Here is a 6005-nt window from a genome sequence, read left to right as displayed (position 1 = left end):
ATTTTAAGCACATACTTGTTCTTTATGGTTAGATAAAACCTTTCGAAATATAAGATGGTAGTTATCAAAATTGCTAATAATCTGTAAATTGTGATTCAATTCTTAGTTGAACAAATGATAGGAAAGCTCATAACTGTATGTAATTTGGTTTTTCAACATAAAATATTTTAGCAAATATGCCCTTAATCACTATCATAAATTATAGACTTTTTAAGCTGAGACTTGGACAGTGGTAAAATGATCTTGCTGGATTATTCATTTCCTCCCTGGGGCCACTTTATCTGAATGTTGCAAAGGATCTGTACTTTTTTATTTCTTAGAGAAAATACTTAAGCTATAAATATGCCTGAGAGAGTTATTATAACACCCTGGTTTAAATTCTGCTGATTATCTTTTGCTTCATGGTGAACCAACGTAAATCTCTGTGGCATAAATTTTAAGCTTTAGACCATGATTTATTATATTTCATAGGTTTTTTGGCTGGACTCAGCTGGTAGTTCTGCTCCTCCTGCTGTTAGTTGGGGGTCACTCATGAGGCTGCATTCAGCTGGGACCTCGGCTGGGGCTGGCATGTTCCCAAATGCTTCCACTCATGTCTAGTGCTCACCTGGAATAACTGAAATGGCTAGGGTTGTCCGGGCCTCTGTCTCTCAGTCCCAGTAGTTACAGAGATTTCTTACATGGTGGCTCAAGGCTCCCAAAGAGTGAAAGTAGAAGCTCCTTGAGGGCCAGGCCCAGAACTGGCAAAGGGTCACTTCTGCATTCTGTTGATCAAAGAAGGTAACAAGGCTAGCCCAGATTTAAGGGGAAATGGAAATAGACTCATCTTGATAAGTGAAGCAGCATGTTTGGTCAGGAATAGAAGGAACTATTGGCAGCCTGCTACTGCTGCTGCTAAGTCGCTTGTCGTGTCTGACTCTGTGACCCCATAGATGGCAGCCCACCAGGCTCCCCCGTCCTTGGGATTCTCCAGGCAAGAATACTGGAGTGGGTTGCCATTTCCTTCTCCAGTATATGAAAGTGAAAGTGAAGTTGCTCAGTCGTGTCCGACTCTTTTGCGACTCCATGGACTGCAGCCTACTACGTGTAGTTAATTCCTTTAGTGATTTTGAATTGGTGCGGGTTGAAAGGGTGAATTTCTGTACTAGGAAGGGAGGCTAGTCACAGAGGAAGGGCTATATAGGTATATCTCCCAACAGCTGTATGCAAAGTGAAGAGGAGTTTCAACAGGGGGACAAAGGATACCTAAGTAGTAATTTCACTAGAAATTATGAAATACAGTAATTTCATTTAGAAATAGTCAGGGAGTCTGAAGCACGAGGACTACTTTGGATGAGACCAAGTGTCAAATCAGCTCCGGATTCTAACTCACAGTGACACCAGGGCTGCTCTGAGCATATCGTGATGGTCAGCCTCGAAAGAATTTTCCTGACGCAAACATAAAAAGTTGCACAGAAACCTCCAAATGCCGAAAAGACAGCATATGGAATAGGAGAAAATATTTGCAAATGATGTGACAATGATGGGACAGACAAGGGCTTAATTTCCAAAATATATAAACAATCCATACAAACAAAACAACAAAAAACCAAACAACCCAATCAAAAAATGGGCAGACAACCTTAACGGACATTTCTCCACAGAAGACACATGGATGGCCAGTGGGCAAGTGAAAAGATGCTCTACATCATTAATTATCAGAAAAATGCAAATCAGAACTACAGTGGGGTACCACCTCACACCAACAGAATGGCTGCCATTAAAATGCCTACAAACAACAAATGCTGGAGAGGGTATGGAGAAAAGGGAACCCTCCTACACTGTTGGTGGGAATAATAGTTGGTACAGCCACTAGGGAAAACAGTATGGGGTTCAGATAACTAAAAACAGGACTTTTTTAATGCTGTGATCAAGCAATCCCTCTCCTGGGAATATACCTGGACAAAACTATAATTAAAAAGATACACGCCTCCCCACCCCATGGCAGCACTGTTCACAATAGCCAAAACATGGCAACAACCTAAATGTCCGTCAACATATGAATGGATAAAGAAGATGTGGTATAGATATACAGTGGAATACTACTCAGCCATGAAGAGAACAAAACGATGCCATCGGCAGTAGTAACATGGATGCAACTAGAGATGATCATACCAAGTGTAGTTGTCAGTAGGAGAAAGATAAATACCATACAATATTACTTACATATGGAAACTAAAATATGGCACAAAAGAGCTTATATGCAAAACAGAACCAGAGACACAGAGAACAGACTTGTAGTTGCCAGAGGGGTGGCAGGGAGGGAGAGGGATGGACTGAGAGTTTGGGGTTGGTAGATGCAAACTATTACATTCAGAATGGATAAACAGTAAGGTCCTAATATATAGCACAGAGAGCTATTCTCAATATCCTGTGGTAAACCATAATGGAAAAGAATATAAAAAAGAGTGTGTGTGTGTGTGTGTGTGTATATATATATATATATATATATATGTATATATAAAACTGAGTCACTTTGCTGTATAGCAGAGATAGGCACAACATTGTAAATCAACTATAATTTAAAATAAAGAATTTTCTTGATACAGACTTACCAGCCATTAATTTATCCAAATCCTTGCAGCTGTTAATACATTTGGGAATGAGAGTTTCTGTGGAGTGATTGTATTGTGACTGTTCAGTCTCTAAGTAACTAAAGGTCATATCCACCCCCGCCCCCAGTTTTTACTCCCTCACATACACCCAACTTTCAGTGTCCTGATTTTATGATTGAATCTGGGCTTCCCTGGCAGCTCAGCTGGTAACGAACCCACCTGTAATGCAGGAGGCCCAGGTTCGATTCCTGGGTTGGGAAGGTCCTCTGGAGAAGGGATAGGCTACCCACTCCAGTATTCTTAGGCTTCTCTTGTGGCTCAGCTGGTAAAGAATCCGCCTGCAATGAGGGAGACCTGGGTTCAATCCCTGGGTTGGGAAGATCCCCTGGAAGAGGGCATAGCAACCCACTTCAGTATTCTTGCCTGGAGAATCCATGGAAAAAAGAGCCTGGTGGCTATATAGTTTCAGTCCAGTTCCAGTTCAGTCAGTTTCGTCCGACTCTTTGCGACCCCATGAACCACAGCACACCAGGCCTCCCTGTCCATCACCAACTCCTGGAGTCCACCCAAACCCATGTCCATTGAGTTGGTGATGCCATCCAGCCATCTCATCCTCTGTCGTCCCCTTCTCCTCCTGCCCTCAGTCTTTCCCAGCATCAGGGTCTTTACAAATGAGTCAGCTCTTCACATCAGGTGGCTAAAGTATTGGAGTTTCAGCTTCAGCATCAGTCCTACCAGTGAACACCCGGGACTGATCTCCTTTAGGATGGACTGGTTGGATCTCCTTGCAGTCCAAGGGACTCTCAAGAGTCTTCTCCAACACCACAGTTCAAAAGCATCAATTCTGTGGCACTCAGCTTTCTTTACAGTCCAACTCTCACATCCATACATGACCACTGGAAAACCATAGCCTTGACTAGACGGACCTTTGTTGACAAAGTAATGTCTCTACTTTTGAATATGCTGTCTAGGTTGGTCATAACTTTCCTGCCAAGGAGTAAGCGTCTTTTAATTTCATGGCTGCAATTACCATCTGCAGTGATTTTGGAGCCCAGAAAAATAAAGTCAGCCACTGTTTCCCCCATCTGTTTGCCATGAAATGATGGGACCAGATGCCATGATCTTAGTTTTCTGAATGTTGAGCTTTAAGCCAACGTTTTCACTCTCCTCTTTCACTTTCATCAAGAGGCTCTTTAGTTCCTCTTCACTTTCTGCGATAAGGATGGTGTCATCTGCATATCTGAGCTTATTGATATTTCTCCCGGCAATCTTGATTCCAGCTTGTGCTTCCTCCAGCCCAGCGTTTCTCCTGATGTACTCTGCATGTAAGTTAAATAAGCAGGGTGATAATATACAGCCTTGACGTACTCCTTTTCCTATTTGGAACCAGTCTGTTTTCATGGGGTTGCAAAGAGTCGGATACGACTGAACGACTAAGCACGATTAAATTCAAGTGAATTCTATTAAAACTATTTAGTGAGTTTGTGTCTTTTGATCTTACCCATCACTATAGCAGCATACTAAGTTTTAGTTGTTTCTTCTAGAAATACCCTTCCCTCTTTTATTTGCTTTTCTTGGTTCCAATTCTACTTAACATTATTTCTTGAACACAAATTGGAAGTGTATGTACTAGTTTATCTTGGCTTTCTCTCATCTTATTTCAATTATCATCTATGTTGAACAGAATTTTACTTGATTTTACTTGTGGCTATGTTAAACATACAACTTCTAGGAATAAATCTAGAGTTTCTTAGGATTTTGATAGATTTCATTTATCTAAGTTTTAGCTTCCATCACACTTGCTATAATTAAATCCCACTTGCTGTTTTCTACACATCAGAACAGAAAATGGGGAGGAAGGATAGTGAGCTGAGGGAGCACTCAGGTGGCCCTGTACCCAGCTGGGGCAGAAAGGCTTCCCATGGGGAGTGAAATCTAGTCTGACCTGAAAAAGGAATGTTAGCCTGGTGAGTGTAGGAGAGAGAATCAGGGAACAAAGATTTTCCAGACAGAGGTGCCTGCCCAGTATCAGAAAGAGCCCCTTGAGTTACTGAAAGTAGTTCACCACAGATGAGTTTAGGGATTCTGGGATTATGAAGCTAAGCACTGGTATTCTTAAGGCCAGGTGTTCTGCATGTTTTATTGCCTCTATTTCAAATGCCTTTCCTTGAAATCTCCACTAGGCTGGCTCCAAATCATCATCTAGGACTCCGCTCAAATGAATTCCACAAACTTTTTCTAACCATTTCTATGCTAGCTTTTAGAGACATTCACCTTAAATGCTTCAGGGTCCTCATGATGCTTCTCTCTGAAATCAGCTTATCAGGCTCTGCATAACAGGATATAAACTCCATGTGAGTTTGCCTATCTTGTTCACCACTATATCCTCAGCATAAAATACTGCCTTCAAGTTACTACTGACTGCTTACCACCATTGTTTTCAGTGCTTTCGGTTATCAGTTAACAAAATGCAAAAACCCTAACCTTTGTGGCTTTCTAGCCACATTATATTTTACCAGGGGGAGACACTAAAAATATAGTATATTTTAAATTATAATTTTGTTAGAAGTCGGCAAATGCTCCAGAGCACATAGAGTAGGTAAGTGGATTCTGGAGTCTTGGCAGGGAACAAAGCAGGCGTTGTGGTGTTAAACAGGATTCTTTGAGACGACCTTTGAGGAGTTGAGGCGGTGGAGTTAGGCAGATACGTGACTAGAAGTGCAGACTGCAAGGTAGGCGCGTGTCTTGGCCTAGCCTGCATGAAGCTACTGGGCAGAGCAGTGGAGGATGAGAGTAGCAGCTAAAGTCAGAAATGTTTGATTTTTATTCTAAAATGAGGAAGGAGTCATGGAACATCTTCAAGGAGAACAGTGGATGTTTCTTTGTTGCTGTGTTTAGAGCAAGCTATACAGTCAAGTGTAATAGCTTGGAAATCAATCGGGAGGCTATCATGAAATTCCAGGCAAGAAAGGATGGACATAGACATTTGGCAGTCCTCAGCACGTAGATGGTATCAGAGCCATAGGAATGGATGTGATCACTAAGCAAATTTAGGTAGCTTGTACTGATCCCTCCTTGGTGCTTCTTAACAAAGGCTGGAAAATCTTTTTAATAAAGTCTGATAGTCAAATCAAGAAGTTCCTTTACATACTGAGGGAAGAAATTATTCCATTATGTCTGTCAAGTGTCTGATGTTTTGCTTTGATAGAAACAACCCAATTCTTTTTTCAGAAGGTTATTAGCTTCTAAAAATAAATCCAAAAGGCTGAAGATTAAAGATAACTGGCAATACTGAATTCTTTGAATGAAGAGCAGTATTTTGTCCATCTTTGTATTTTCATGGTCTGACACACTGTTTGGCATACAAGAAGCAAGAAATGTTAATGAATATCTAAGAAATTGAAGATACCA

This window comes from Ovis aries, chromosome 15, assembly GCF_016772045.2.
Source record: "Ovis aries strain OAR_USU_Benz2616 breed Rambouillet chromosome 15, ARS-UI_Ramb_v3.0, whole genome shotgun sequence".
Taxonomy (NCBI): domain Eukaryota; kingdom Metazoa; phylum Chordata; class Mammalia; order Artiodactyla; family Bovidae; genus Ovis; species Ovis aries.
The sequence above is the reverse complement of the archived record's forward strand: the minus strand, read 5'-3'. Positions refer to the sequence as shown.